General features: G+C 42.3%; 1 protein-coding gene across 2 annotated transcripts in view; it reads right to left on the reverse strand.

Annotated features, from left to right (window-relative positions):
* LOC120943546 (multidrug resistance-associated protein 1-like) overlaps positions 1-15,150 on the reverse strand; it is a 264,397-nt gene that overhangs the window by 228,119 nt on the left and 21,128 nt on the right. The window lies entirely within an intron of this gene.

Here is a 15,150-nt window from a genome sequence, read left to right on the forward strand (position 1 = left end):
CTATCCAGTGGAATTTTTAAAGTTTCTTACCACTGTCAGGCTGGGATCACATATATGCGAATTGGGTGCGCTTTTAACCGTATCCAATTCGCATAACATGTAAATGTGACCGGCTTTTAATGGAGGGGGCAACCACGGTGCGGTTTTGAAAGGGTCCTGTGCATCTAGGTGCAAATTCAGATAAAAATGTGCACCTGAACCAGTGAACAGAAACGCTTAGGACTACAAACCACAGCCGAATATGTGTGAACCCAGCCTCACTCATTAATTGAGATTCATTGGTGCTTCAGCTCAGGTGCAAAATGGGTTGTGATCATCGCTCTTAATGCTTTTATATGAATTAAAGGAGTTGTTTTTTTTTTTTTTTTTTTTTGCTGAAATGACTGTTTACAGGGTATAGAGACATAATAGTTAACTGATTCCTTTTAAAAATGGTTAAATCAATCATATACTGTAATGTACCTACAGTTTCAGTTTCGTTTTTGCATGCTGTTTCCTGCTTGTGTGATGTACAGAGACTCAGAGCCAATACAGGGCAGTGATGGTTTGTAAAACAAAACTGATTGGTGTTGAGGGGTTTTAGACACACATAAATCACACCTCCTTGATTAGTGACCACAGAGAGAAAGCTCCCATGACTTTTTTCATCAGGAAACAGACAACCAGGAAGTGTTTAGAACAGAGAAGGATTAAAGCAACATCAGAGCAAAAACAAACAATGAAGACTTGAAACCAGGACTGCAGTAAGGTAAAGGAAGCTATTTAGCTAAAAAAAAAAATCCTTTAGTGACCCTTTAATATGTTGCAGAAATCAATATGCTTAGCTACAAATTGCTGAAGGAGAGCAAATTGCTGCAGCGGAGCACAACTTAATGCTGTAGCAAATTAGAAGCAACTCCAGTGATTAAATCGCTAACTACAAGTTGCTGTTAATTTTTACATTTTTACATGTGAGATTTATCAACTACTGAAAGCTAAATAAAACCGTAAAATGGAAAAAAAAATTAAATATAGAAGCTGAAACCCAGAAATAAAAGCAATCTAAAATAAAGGGGCACCATAATTCTCACAATTCTAAATAATTCTCAATAATTGTAGTTCCTTATACTAACTAAGCAATCTCTATTTTAAGCACTACAAAAATGTAACATTTGTAGAAAATGTATTTGTTTTTTTTTTGATTGAGTGAGAAGTTTAGACAGATGAAGCTGGGGTGAACCTGTATGGTTATAACAAATGGAGCTGACATTGCTGATCTGTGTAAGTGTAGACAAGCTACTAAGTGCTCAACAGAAATATTTTATATGCAAAGTGTCTTACTTGCCATAAGGGCTAGTTAATAGTGATTGTGAAGGCAACATTCTATTTTAACCTCCCTGGCGGTATGATTCTGTCAGAAAAAACATGCTAAAAGCGGTACCATTATTTGCAAGGAAATTTGGCGTTTTATATTGTAGGTCTGTAATTTTTAGAAATAACTCACTTAAATCTGACCAAACAAGATTCTAATAGGCATCCCAGGTATGACATTTTTTTAAAAACAAAATTATAAATTATAATATAATAAATAATTATAAATAATTATAACAAATAATAATATAATTATAATAAAAATTATTCAATAATGTAATCAAATCAAAATCACTGAAATTTGCTCAGTTGCAGAATTGTTGCTGTCATTATTTTTTTTTTTTTATGACGAATTTCCCCACAAATCGCTATCGCACAATTCTGCAAGTGATTATAATTTATTATCGCTGTTTTTTAGCTGATCTAAAACTATTTTTGACATAAAGGGACACTTTTGGTTGCTATGGACAATCTACAGTTTGCAGGGAGAAAGAAACGTTTTTATTATATAAAATGACATGCATGACACAGGACAGAGCACTAGGGACAGGGGGTGTGTGTTTTTTTTACATACAGTACTGTAATCTATAAGATTACAGTATACTGTATGTAAGGTGTTTGTTTACTTTTTTGAATTTGGCGCCGTTCTCCGTCCCCGTGCGTCGTAACGTCGCAGGGAACGGAGATCGGCGTCACACGGAGGCACTGTGTGAATCGAGCGAGGACCCACTCGCTCACACAGCGCGGTGGCATCGCTGGATCCAGGGACAAGGTAAGTAACTTGTGCCTGTGGATCTAGCGAGGCGATCCCGAGTCTGACTCGGGGTGTCCGCTCGCAGCAGGAAAATCTAACCCCGAGTCAGACTCGTGAAGACCGCCAGGCAGGTTAATCAAAATAATAAACATGTTATACAGTACTTACCTACTCTATGTAATGGTATAGCACAGAGCTGCCCCTTATCTCCTCTTTTGGGGTCTCCTGCCAGTGCTCTCTGCTCCTCCTCTTCTGTGTGTCCCCATACCAACCTGTTGCTATGGGGACATATGTGCGCATACATTGACACACACAGTATCACTAAGTCATGCCCCCTGATCCATCCTCATGGGATTTGACTGACAGCAGCAGGAGCCAATGGTCCCTACTGCTCACAGAGCCTCTTGTGAGAGCAGGGAGTGAAAAGAGACCAGACGCTGGACACAGTGCTGGATCAATAGAGGTAAGTGTTTGGGGATGGGGATCACTCAGCAAGTGCTAAAACGTTTTTCTACCTTAAAGTGTTACTAAACGCAGAACCTGCATTCACTATATCTGGTCACCCACACTACACAGAACATGGAAATGCAATTATTTTAGTAAATATAAACTGCAAAATACCTTTTCTCATCAGCAGTATACAGGAGTCTTGTATCACTGTCTGCTCAAACTTGTAGGAGGAGTTTTCATTCTCCTTTGACCCCCAGTCTGGACAGAGCCGATTGGCCCTGTGCTGATCACATGCACACGCCCAAGGAAGAAAAAAACTCTCTAGCAATACACACCAAACTGAGGGTGTGTGGCCTGACTCCATAGACTCTGTTCTATCGTGAGATGGGTTGGAGTCAGTAAAAGAAGAGGAGGATCAGAGAACACATAGTAGGTTTGAAGACAAGGAAGTGCCAGACCCCCCTCCATAATAGGTAGTTGTAAGGTATTTTTTGCGATCCGAACTGCCCCGCCCTCCAGATAAAGTTGGTAAGGATTGAATTTATCTCCTTAAATTTATAGTTTTTTGTAATATATATCAGTGAATTACTCAAAATATTTAGAAAACGCAAAAAATAATTTAAAAAATATTTATCCTACCAAGTAGTGTCAAAGGAAGATTGGTCCATGTCTTGTGTGTTCCTTAGTCTACCGATAAGTGGATCCAGATTAATTTTAATATATGAAGAGATATGGTGTTGTATCAAGACCCCCAGATATCGAAAAGTGTGGACAATCTGCAGTGGACATGAGGGAGGTAATATAATTGAGGCTGTCTGGTCTATCATAAAAGGGATTTATCCCAGTTGACCCGGAAACCTGAGAAGTGACCAAATCACCAGATAATATCCAGCAGGGCAGGGAGAGACGATGGAGAGTCTGCTAAATATATCAACATGTCTCCAGCAAAAAGGAATACCTTTTCCTCCAGACCCCCAATCAACAATCCTACAACCGCCCCACTAGATCGTATTTATGCCGCAATAGCCTATGCGAACAGCAGCACCAACAGAAGATAACCCTTTTTGGTACCTCTCCGTATAAGAAAGGGGTCAGATATGGATGCTTTCACTCTCAGTCTAGCGGTAGATCTTTGATACAGTAATTGTACCCATCAAAAAAAAGTGTTGTCAAATCCAAATTTAGCCAAGACTTCCAGTAGATATGTCCATTTGACCGAGTCAAAGGCCTTATGAGTATCCAGGGCCAAAATAGCCCCGAGATCCCACTGAGTCATGAACAGCCTGCATGTTGGTGAAAAGTCTACATAAGTTAATGGAAGTTAATCGCCCAGGGATGAATCCTGTCTGATCTGCTCCAATAAGAGTAGTGACAACTGTATTCAGTCGCTGGGCAGGCACTCTGGCCAAAATCTTTACATCTGAGTTAATTAACTTAATCAGTCGGTAGGATTCACAAAGATGATCTTAATGGGGCTTATGGATGAGGACGATTAGCGCCTCTGACATAGAAAGCATCAACTGCCCCAGCCTCCGAAACATAGTTACACACCCAAAGCAGATGTGGAATCAGTAGTTCACTAAAATGCATGTGCCACTCTATGGGGAATCCATCAAATCCCAACGTTTTGTTTCTAGCAAATGACTGGATGGCCTCCCCTATTTCATCAGTCGTTAAAGGAGTATCAAGCAATGAAGCACAAGTGTCCAGTAACTTTGGAAGTGAGATGTCAGACAGATAGTCAACTAGTTTCACAAAAGTGTAATAAGCTCTATAGTAGAATATAGTGAAGAGTAAAAACTATGGCTGTGCAAATTAACTTTTAATTAATCGATTAATCTTTCATTTTTTTGACCGATCAAAATCTTTTTGATCGATTTAAATTCTTTTGATTGGTACTCACCTCTCCGCTGGCTTCTGGGCCTTCAGGGAGTTCCATCGGAGATCCAGTAACATCACGGACACCGGCGGGGCTTGCCGTATGCCATCTGAAGGGCTGCTTTGCTGTGCCTTCATATCTGCATGCCAGCGGGACCTTACTATCTGCCACACGCAAGGGCTGTTACACTTCCCTCTATCACCTCCCTTTATCAACCTGGGATTCTACAACCATCCACTGGGAGTTGTGATAGTTCCCTTCATGGGACATCTACATGCCGACGGACTGATGTTAACCTCTCCTCATCTGGATTCAGTAGTGGTATCGTTTTACACATTTTTATACCAGTATCATACTTAGCTACATGTTTTTATGACTGCTTTTGGTACCGTTTGGTATTACTCACACCATTTTTACAGTTTATGTAGCTACATCGATTTGATCTCCAGTGCAAAATGTATTTGGTTACCTACTTGAAGACTATAAAAGTTTTAATTAGAGGTCGACCGATATGGGTTTTTCTCTGGCCGATGACGATATGTAGAAATCGCGGCGGCCGAGAGCAGATTTATGATGCCGATTTTTTTGGGCCGATATGTTAGGCCGATTTTTCAGGTGCTTTTGGGCTAAACAGTAAAGTTAGCCCATATTTTTTTTTTCGTCCAAAAATTTTCATTACCTGTTTTTGTGTATTACATTTTTTATAATATATATATATATATATATATATATATATATATATATATATATATATATATATATATATATATATATATATATATATATATAATGTAATACACAAAAACAGGTAATGAAAACTTTTGGACGAAAAAAAAAATATGGGCTAACTTTACTGTTTAGTTATTTTTTATTTTATTTGTTAAAGTATATTTTTTCCCCAAAAAAATGTGTTTGAAAGACCGCTGCACAAATACCGTGTAACATTAAATATTGCAGCAATCACCATTTTATTTCCTAGGGTCTCTGCTAAAAATATATATATATATATATATATATATATATATATATATATATATATATATATATAATGTTTGGGGGTTCCTAGTGATTTTCTAGCAGAAAATACAGGATTTTTACTTGTAAGCAACAAGTGTCAAAAAAGATTTAGCCTTTAAATGGTTAAACTGAGAACTCTCCTACACGGAGTTCAGTTCATTGATAAGTAGCAACATTGTATATCTTTTCTCAAAACTTAGCAGGCTGCCCAGGAGAGAGAAGTCTTCTACTGCAAACTTCAGGCAACTTGCATTGACTTCTATTACAGAAGCTTTTTGCAAGTCGCGGTGCTGAAGTTTAAATCGGCTTTTTTAAAGCACAAATCGGCCGATGCCGATTAATTAAAAAACGCCAAATATCGGTCGATATATCCATATACCCATCGAGCGTTGCCTTTGTGTGTTTTTTGTATCCTGCTATCCATTTTTCCAGTTGTTGGTAGCTGCACTAGGAATCAGCCTGCAAGGAGATCAGCTAAGAGTATCTGGATCTGTATGTGCATTATAATTAATCGAAATTAGTCGATTAATCGATAAAAAAAAGAAAAATTTTGATCAGTAACAGCCCTAGTAAAAACGTAACAAATATCTCCACTACCCCTTTGTCTTGCTCTACTATTACTCCCTCTGAGTTCCTAATTCTTGAAATGTTGCATGGCTGATAGTCAGGTCTAGAGAGATAGGCTAACAGGTGACTATTTTTGTCACCAATTTCAAAAAGATGTTTTTGAAATTGGTTTGTTCTAGGTGCGTTCCGGAAGTACCAGATCCAACTCTCTGGCCGTGTGTCGCCAAACAGCATGTGTCTCGGGGGTAGGAGATGCAGGGTAGGTGGCCTCGGCCTCCCTAAGCCCCCCACTGCATCCACCAGTCTGGACTGAGATGCCTAACGGGCCCACCTAATGGCTGCAGCAAAGGAGCCGCGCGTGGTGGCCTTAAAGGCATCCCAGACCACAGGGATGAAGGCGCTCTGTTTGTTGGTTACTAGGCCCTGATCCACAACAGCCTGGTCCGCTAGCCATAGTGGGCTCAATCGCCATACCAGATAAGAGGAGGATGGTCCCAGAGCGAGGTCCGCCATCAGGTGGGGAGTGGTCGGACACCACTCTAGGGAGATATTTAACCTCATTCACCATACTAAGCATATCAGACGAAAGCAGACATAAATCAATGCGTGACAGTGTACCCTGAGAATCAGATCGGCATGAATATTCCTTCACATCCGCATGTTTCCATCTCCAGGCCTCCACCAGGTCAAATTGGGTCAGAAAGGAGCCTAAGTGTGTGGGTAGTAATGTATAGCACTGAAACCTGTCGATGAAGTTGTCAATGACTGTATTATAATTGCCAGCTATCAAAAAAGGGCCCTCAGCATTTTCCAAAATTGTGCTCATCACTCAAAGAATTGTTTAGTAAAAGGTGGTGGGATGTACAAGCTAGTTACTGTGTATGGTTTACCAAGGAGTTTGAGCACAATAATCACAAAGCAGCCACCACAATCTAGCTTAATATGTTTAATAGTGATAGGAGCTGATTAAGCTATGAGAATAGATGTGCCCCGGGTGTACGTGGAGTATGTAGAGTGAATGGAATATGCCATTTTTGCCCTTTTAAGAGCTATAACTCTGGAGCCCTGTAGATGGGTTTCCTGAAAAAGGATCACATGCGGATTATGTCTGGTCAGAGACTCAAACATTAGTGATCATTTCACTTTGGAGTTAAAGGAGTTGTAAAGGAAAAAAATGTTTTGCCTAAAATTAATGTCTGCAAGGTAGACAGACAGAATAGTGTAATGATTCTGTTAAAAAACTAGTAAATACCTAATAAATTCCTTCATCTATATCACCTCCGGCATTCTAGTTTCTGTTCTCTCATTCACTTCCTGGTTTGCGGCGCTCGTTCATGTAAGAACTACATTTCCCAGTATGCATTGCGGCACACCCAGTAATTCACACCTCCTTGAAGTCTCTAAGACGTAGAGAGGGTCCTGCAGCACAGATGTAGTTCCCAGGAGGGGGCGAGCACGTCACTGACCACCGCAGTAAAGCCTCCCTTCACGGTGGTGAGTAACAATCAGACAAGCAGGAAGTGAACAGAACAGAGAAGAAATAGAGCAACTTTTGAGCAAAAACGAACAATGAGGAAGTGAAAAGAGGAATGTCTGCAGGTAAAGGATGCTTTTTATGAAAAAAATAATTCCTTTACAACCCCTTTAAGCCCCCTAACATTCCAAGAAATTAAGCATAGTTTAACCATGAGTAAGTAGTAAGCATAATCAGTGATGAACAGTTCTCACAGTGCATCAAAATTAACCATATCATGAAAATCTGTAAGCTCTGAGAAGTATGCGGTAACATGAATAGGTCATGCAAGAAAGGGAGCAGTACGTCTATTGCAAATATTAACTGGATACCAAGGCGGCAAACTAGGCCAGAGAGCACAGAGAAAAAGTACAAGAAAAAAGGAATCCAAAGACATTCAAAACAACCCTTAACCCTCCCGGCTCCCAAACCCAAACACTTGAGAGCTTTGTTCACAAAATCAAAATAAAAAATTGCAGGGGGGGCATAGTGTAGTCAACAAACCAGAAGTCTACAGCAATAGGCTTCCATCCAAGTCCACATGGAAAAATATGTGTGGCAACCCGGACCCTAAAAAGATTATTCCAAAGGCAGCAGTAGAATTAGACCACTAAAGTGGTTTTAACAGTCATCCAGGATGAATGATGTCAAGGCGTTAGATATCAAGGTGTTAGAAAGACTCAAGAGCCTCTTAGGGAGAAGTAGTGGAAAGAGAGTAGTGGAAAGAGAACTGGAAGAGGCTTTTTCCCCACTGTAACAACAACCAAGTGGAGGGTTCCAATCTAGAAGTAGAGAAACTAGTTGTCAGGATATTTACAGTCAGCGAGGAGGAGATCTCTGGTTCTGGCGGCGTGGATCCAGAGGCCCCAGGGTGTCCACCCATTGGGCCGCATTCTTTGGATCTGTGAAAAAGTAGGCCTTGCCCTGATGAATGATCCTCAGCCATGCAGGATAGAGCATGCTGTAAGGCAATTGGAGATCCCTCAGCCTTCTTTTGATGGCCAGGAAGGTAGCCCTCTGTTTTTGTGTAGCCACTGAAAAATCCGGAACAATGGTGATTCCAGTACCATTAAATAATATACAGACTTTTTTTCACACAGCCCTGAGAACCAAATCCCTGTCCCTGAAGTGCAGCAATTTAATAAGCATGGCACGTGTCAGAGCCCCAGAGGGCAAGGGACCCTATGCGCTCGCTCAATGGCGAACAATGAAGAGAAGGTGGAGGCACCAAAGGTAGATGTCAGCTCCATGAAGGCCTCAGGGGCCCTCTTGAAACCCCAAGAAAAGCAGATTATTATGCCTCAGGCGATCCTCCATGTCTGTTAGCTTATCAGCAGTGTAATCCTGAGCTTGACGCAGCTTCCATGGAAGATACAGTGGCCTGTCAGGGACGTGCCTTGTCCTCCAACTCTCCTATGCGTTGTTCAGTATTGGTCAGTCTGTGGCGTAGATTGAGTACATCATGTTTCAGGAAGGACAAGTCTGTTTTAATGGAGTCCATTTGCGTGGTGAGGGAAGCATGGCTGTGCTAAATAGCCTCCATGATCTGTGCCAGGGTGGGTTCTGCAGGGCCTATGTCCCCATTTACAGTGCTGGGGAAGCAGAATCAGTGTCCTCAGGGGTGGAGAACAGGAAAGGGTCTTCAGGGCTAGAAGCGGGGGGGATTGTGACTCATCTTTCCCTAGAATCAGTTGCACCGATGAGGAAGAAGAGGATGGCTGGCTGTGTTCCTGTCCATGAGGCTGGCCGGCGCATTTTGCTGCTGCATGCATGGCAGTATAAAACCCGGCGTATCTTCCATGAAAGGGTAGTATTTGACCCTCACTGGGTTTGGGTGTGGAAGTGACCCCTCTTCATGACACACAGAGTAATCCTGACCTGGAGGCATGGAAGCAAGGAGAGGACAGCGGGAGAACACTGCCGGGCAAATCTCCAGGGAGAAAGACAACCAGAAGGGCTGGTGAGTGTTACAGTCAGAAGACTGAGAGGCCTGGGTGCAAGCAGTCTGGGATGGATGCAGAATCAGTCTGGGTGGACTGTGGAGAAGTAGCCAGGAGGGCTAGTAAAGGGGAAGCTGCAGCCAGGCGGGCTGGCAGTGTCTGAAGAGGTGGTACTGGGACCAGTACCCACATGAATATTTATTTATTTATTACTATTTGTTTGGTAAGCGCGCATATACCACCGGTCGGTGGTGCAAAGCGATTTGTGACAAAATAGCCCGGATGTTCTGGCGAGGGGAGTATAAATAAAAGAGAAGGGAGAAAAAGACAAGAAATCAGCGAAGAAAAATTGGCCTAGGATTGAAATGCTTAGCAGAATAGCCAGGTCTTCAGCTTCTTCCTGAACGTATATAGGCTTCGGGAGATGTGAATGTAAAGCGGGACAGCTAAGCACTAAATACCTATTTTTCTGCTACACTACCAAAGAGGCCCATGGTCTGCCTGCAAAGGGAATTTGCTCTGGATCTGGAAGAGGATGGGACATTCAGAAAGCGTTGCACGACTCGCTTATGCACAGTAGGAAACTAACTGTTAAGCTTCACTGCCGGTTTCACTTACTTGCAATATCGGTGCCAACATCCGAAGCCGATGGATGGATCGGCTTGGGGTGCCGACAACATGGGCTCCCTTTACAGGTAAGCGTCTTTGTATTTGTAGCTGCTGATTTTAAATTGTTAATCCCCCAGGCTGGAACTCCATTTTAAGCACTTAAAGTGCCGTCGGTAGCGGCGGAGGCGATCGGGACCGTTCGGCTGGTGACTGGGGACGAGACTGAAGGAAAAATCTCCTTCGCCCGTCCCCATAGCTCTGCAGGTCGGAAGTGACGTCAAAACGTCAGTCCCGCCCAGCGTCTTAAAGAAACATTTTTTTTTTTTGTCATTTGAAAAAATGACATTTCCAATTTTTTTTTTTTTTTTTTGCATTTAAGCCTAAATATGAGATCTGAGGTCTTTTTGACCCCAGATCTCATATTTAAGAGGACCTGTCATGCTTTTTTCTATTACAAGGGATGTTTACATTCCTTGTAATAGGAATAAAAGTGATAATTTTTTTATTTTTTTATTTTAGTGTTAAAAATTGTAAAATAAATAAAAATAAATGCGAAAACCCCCCAAATTTTTTTTTAAAGTGCCCCGTCCCGACGAGCTCGCGCGTAGAAGCGAACGTATACGCGAGTAGCGCCCGCATATAAAACGGTGTTCAAACCACACAAGTGAGGTATCGCCGCGATTGTTAGAGCGAGAGCAATAATTTTAGCCTTAGGCCTACTCTGTAACTCAAAAAATGCAACCTGTAGAATTTTTTAAACGTCGCCTATCGAGATTTTTATGGGTAAAAGTTTGACGCCATGCCACGAGCGGGCGCAATTTGTAAGCGTGACATGTTGGGTATCATTTTACTCGGCGTAACATTATCTTTCACAATATATAAAAAAATTGGGCCAAATTTATTGTTGTCTTATTTTTTAATTTAAAAAAGTGTTTTTTTTCCAAAAAAAGTGCGCTTGTAAGACCGCTGCGCAAATACGGTGTGACAAAAAGTATTGCAATGACTGCCATTTTATTCTCTAGGGTGTTATAAAAAAAATATATATAATGTTTGGGGGTTTTAAGTAATTTTCTAGCAAAAAAAAATGTTTTAGTCTTGTAAACACCGACTCTGAAAAACAGGCCCGGGGCTAAAGTGGTTAAGACTTAAGGACCGGAAGAATTTGCCCCCTTAATGACCAGGCCATTTTTGACGATACGGCACTGCATCGCTTTAACTGACAATTGCGTGGTCGTGCGACGGTGTAAAAAAACACTCATAGGGCTCATGCACAAGGCATCTCAAAGAAGCTCAAATAAGCTGCTCCTACAGGCTTTTGAACTTTTTTAAGCTCTCTATTTTTCTGTCTGGATACTTCCCTCCATGTTAGCCAATGGGGGTTATTTACTAAAAGCAAATCCACTATGCACTTCCACTGTGCAGTCGCTGTAGATCTGAGGGGGACTTGCAAGGAAAATTAAAAACTGCATTTTTGCTTGCACATGATTGGATGATAAAATCATCAGAGATTTCCTTCATTTCAGATCTTCCCCTCAGATCTACAGAGACTGCACTTCCAAACATCCCTAATATGAATATGGCATGATCAGTCATCTCTACAGTGAGATATGGGATCAATAAGACCCCCCATCTCACCTCTACGCTGGGAAGCCTGAAATAAAATAAAAAAACGATCTCGACCTCCCAGCCGAGGCGGCACCACTTGTTTAAATGCAGAGGCCGGGCGCGATGTCATAACATCGCACCCCTGTGAAAAACAATAAAAATAATTTAAACATTAAAAAAAACGTGCCCGGTCTCTGAACGATCATAGAGACTCTGGCGACCATCTGGTCCGCCGCAAATCTCTCTGGGGCCGGAGGATCCTGTCTCCGAATCACCGATGGCAGCAGTGAGTCGGTAGAAGCACTGGAGGGTCGCGAGAGGAGGCACAGAGTGCCCTTTCAAGATGGCACATGCGCCGTTGAAGTCGTCGCACTGGTAAATTGCAAATATCTCAGAGACCATGTAGGTCTCGGAGATTTTGCAAGCACCTACAGGTAAGCCTTAATCTAGGCTTACCTGTAGGTGTAACTTGTTCCCGGGGGTTTACAACCACTTTAAGGACGTCATATGACAGCCGGTGGGTGGGAAGTGTTTTTAAACAGAATAGACAAGTGCCCACAAACATGTGAAAAAGCATAAAAAAGCACAATAGAGCTCGAAAACGCACAAAAAAAAAAAAAAAGGAAAAATGTGTGCATGAGCCCATATAAAGCATTTTTGTACAGGAGTTTAGGAGAGCTTAGGAGTGTTTAGTGTATTTTCTGTCAGTAAGCTCCAATCAAAAACACAAACCAGAAGTTTTTTTTCCTGTCTCTAAACACTGGGGTAGATTCAAAGAGCAATTGCGTCTGCGTAACCATAGTTCCTGATTCAGGAACCTCGTTACGCCGACTGCAGCCTAAGAAATGACTGGCAAAAGGCTCCTTATGCAGTCATATCGTAGGCTGCATTCTTACGTTGGCCGCTAGGGGGCGTTCCCTTTGTGGTCAGCGTATAGTATGCAAATTGCATACTAACGCCGATTCACAACCCTACGCGAGCCCTGCGTACGCAGTTTACGTAGTTTGCGTACGTCGGGTTTTGCGTAAGGCTGCTCGTGCTAATAGCAGTGGCAGCCAATGCTACGTATACCCGTCGTTCCCGCATCGCAAAGTTTACATTTTACGTTGTTTGCGTAAGTGAATCGTGAATGGCGCTGGACGCCATTCACGTTCACTTTGAAGCAAATGACGTCCTTGCGACGTCATTTGCCGCAATGCACGTCGGGAAAGTTTCCCGACGGAGCATGCGCACTACGTTCGGCGCGGGAACGCGCCTAATTTAAATGATCCACGCCCCCTACGGGATCATTTAAATTACGCGCCCTTACGCCGGGCATTTTTGAGGAGCGCCCATGCAAATTACGTGGCTACTGCTTCATGAATGAAGCTACCCCACTGAGCTTAAAATATGCCTCTATTCGTCCTAATGTGCATGGACACATAGGATAACATTGAGCTGCTTTTACAGGCAGAACACAAAACTCCTGTAGAAGCAGCGTTCTTTACATTGGGGTTCCACCCAAAAGTTGAACTTCCGCTTTAAGGAATCCTGACCCCCAGACATGCCACATTTGGCATATCATTTTTTTTGGGTGTGAAAGTGGGTATCTAGTTATGACAGGTACCCAGCTCCCACTGCTGTTCGGGCCGCCTAGGCATCCCCTTCCTCCCTGCAATCTTCTAGAACACATAACAGGTCCCAGAAGATTTCCCGGCTATTGAGGACGCACAGTAGTGATGCCGGCGCCGCGTAGAGGAGAGGGAGCGAAGCGAGGCTTCGGGAGACCACATCGCTGATCCGTGGGAAAGGTGAATGTGTTTTTAGTAAAAGTCAGCAGCTACACTTTTTGTAGCTGCTGACTCTTAATAAATACAGAAAGGTCTGGAACTCCGATTTCAGCCAGCGTGCACAGACTATTAAACTTGTTCCGTACTATACTTCTAGAAGAACCTAGTTAGTCTGTAAGAAACAGTTTTAAGAGATCCTTTGCAGGTTAATGGAGGTAAAACGCTTAGTACATAATCCAGTTATTCATGTGTGTCAAGATCTGTGTAAAGTAAATGTTTAATCCAGGCTACCTGAATGGTATGTAATTATACTTTTGGCTGAACACAAACCAAGCTTTGAGGGCTGTGTATTTCTAGTTGTACATCAACATTGGAATTCACTAAAATAGGAAGAGGAAGACCAAGTCTGTTTTAATTTATATAAACATATATTCTGGGTTTTGTCTCCACATAGCAATACATACTGTATGGTTATTACTAGAAAGGGATAAACATTCCTCTTACCGTGTGAAAGGAAGATTTAAAAGACACAATGGGGGTTATTTACAAAAGGCAAATCCACTTTGCACTGCAAGTGCAAACTACAAGTGCAAAGTGCAGTCCCTGAAAATCTGAGGGATAGATCTGAAATGAGGGGAAGCTCTGCTGATTTTATCATCCAATCATGTGCAAGCTAAAATGCTGTATTTTATTTTCCTTGCATGTCCCCCTCAGATCTACAGCGACTGTACTTCCAAGAGCACATTCATTCATGCACAGACATTAAGTATAACAGGATTCACACCATTATAGTTACATACTATAGCGAATGCATTTTTGATAAATACATTAAGTCAGTATATCAATCGTGAATAATCCTTCAAATTTAAATCTTTCATTTAAGAAAAGGCTCACGTACATCATCCCTTTAACCACTTAAAGCGGGAGTTCACCCAATTATATATTTTTTTCCCTTTTCCCCTTAGATGGATGCTCGTTTTGTCTAGGGGAAGTGGCTAGTTGTTTTAAAATATGAGTCGTACTTACCGTTTTCGAGATGCATCTTCTCCGTCGCTTCCGGGTATGGGTCTTCGGGAGCGAGCGTTCCTTCTTGATTGACAGTCTTCCGAGAGGCTTCCGACGGTCGCATCCATCGCGGCACTAGTAGCCGAAAGAAGCCGAACGTCGGTGCGGCTCTATACTGCGCCTGCGCATCGACGTTCGGCTTCTTTCGGAAAATCGTGACGCGATGGATGCGACCGTCGGAAGCCTCTCGGAAGACTGTCAATCAAAATAGGTCCCGCAGCCCATACCCGGAAGCGGCGGAGAAGATGCATCTCGTAAACGGTAAGTACGGCTCATATTTTAAAACAACTAGCCGATTCCCCTAGACAAAACGAGCATGAAGCTAAGGGGAAAAAGGGTCATGTGCGGGTGAACCTCCGCTTTAACCCCTGGACCATATTGCTGCCCAAAGACCAGAGCACTTTTTGCGATTCGGGACTGTGCCGCTTTAACTGACAATTGCGCGGTCGTGCGACGTGGCTTCCAAACAAAATTGGCGTCCTTTTTTCCCCACAAATAGAGCTTTCTTTTGGTGGTATTTGATCACCTCTGCGGTTTTTATTTTTTGCGCTATAAACAAAAATAGAGCGACAATTTTGAAAAAAATTAATATTTTTTACTTTTTGCTATAATACAGTACATATACCCCAAAA

This window comes from Rana temporaria, chromosome 6 (genome assembly GCF_905171775.1).
Source record: "Rana temporaria chromosome 6, aRanTem1.1, whole genome shotgun sequence".
In the NCBI taxonomy this organism is placed as follows: Eukaryota; Metazoa; Chordata; class Amphibia; order Anura; family Ranidae; genus Rana; species Rana temporaria.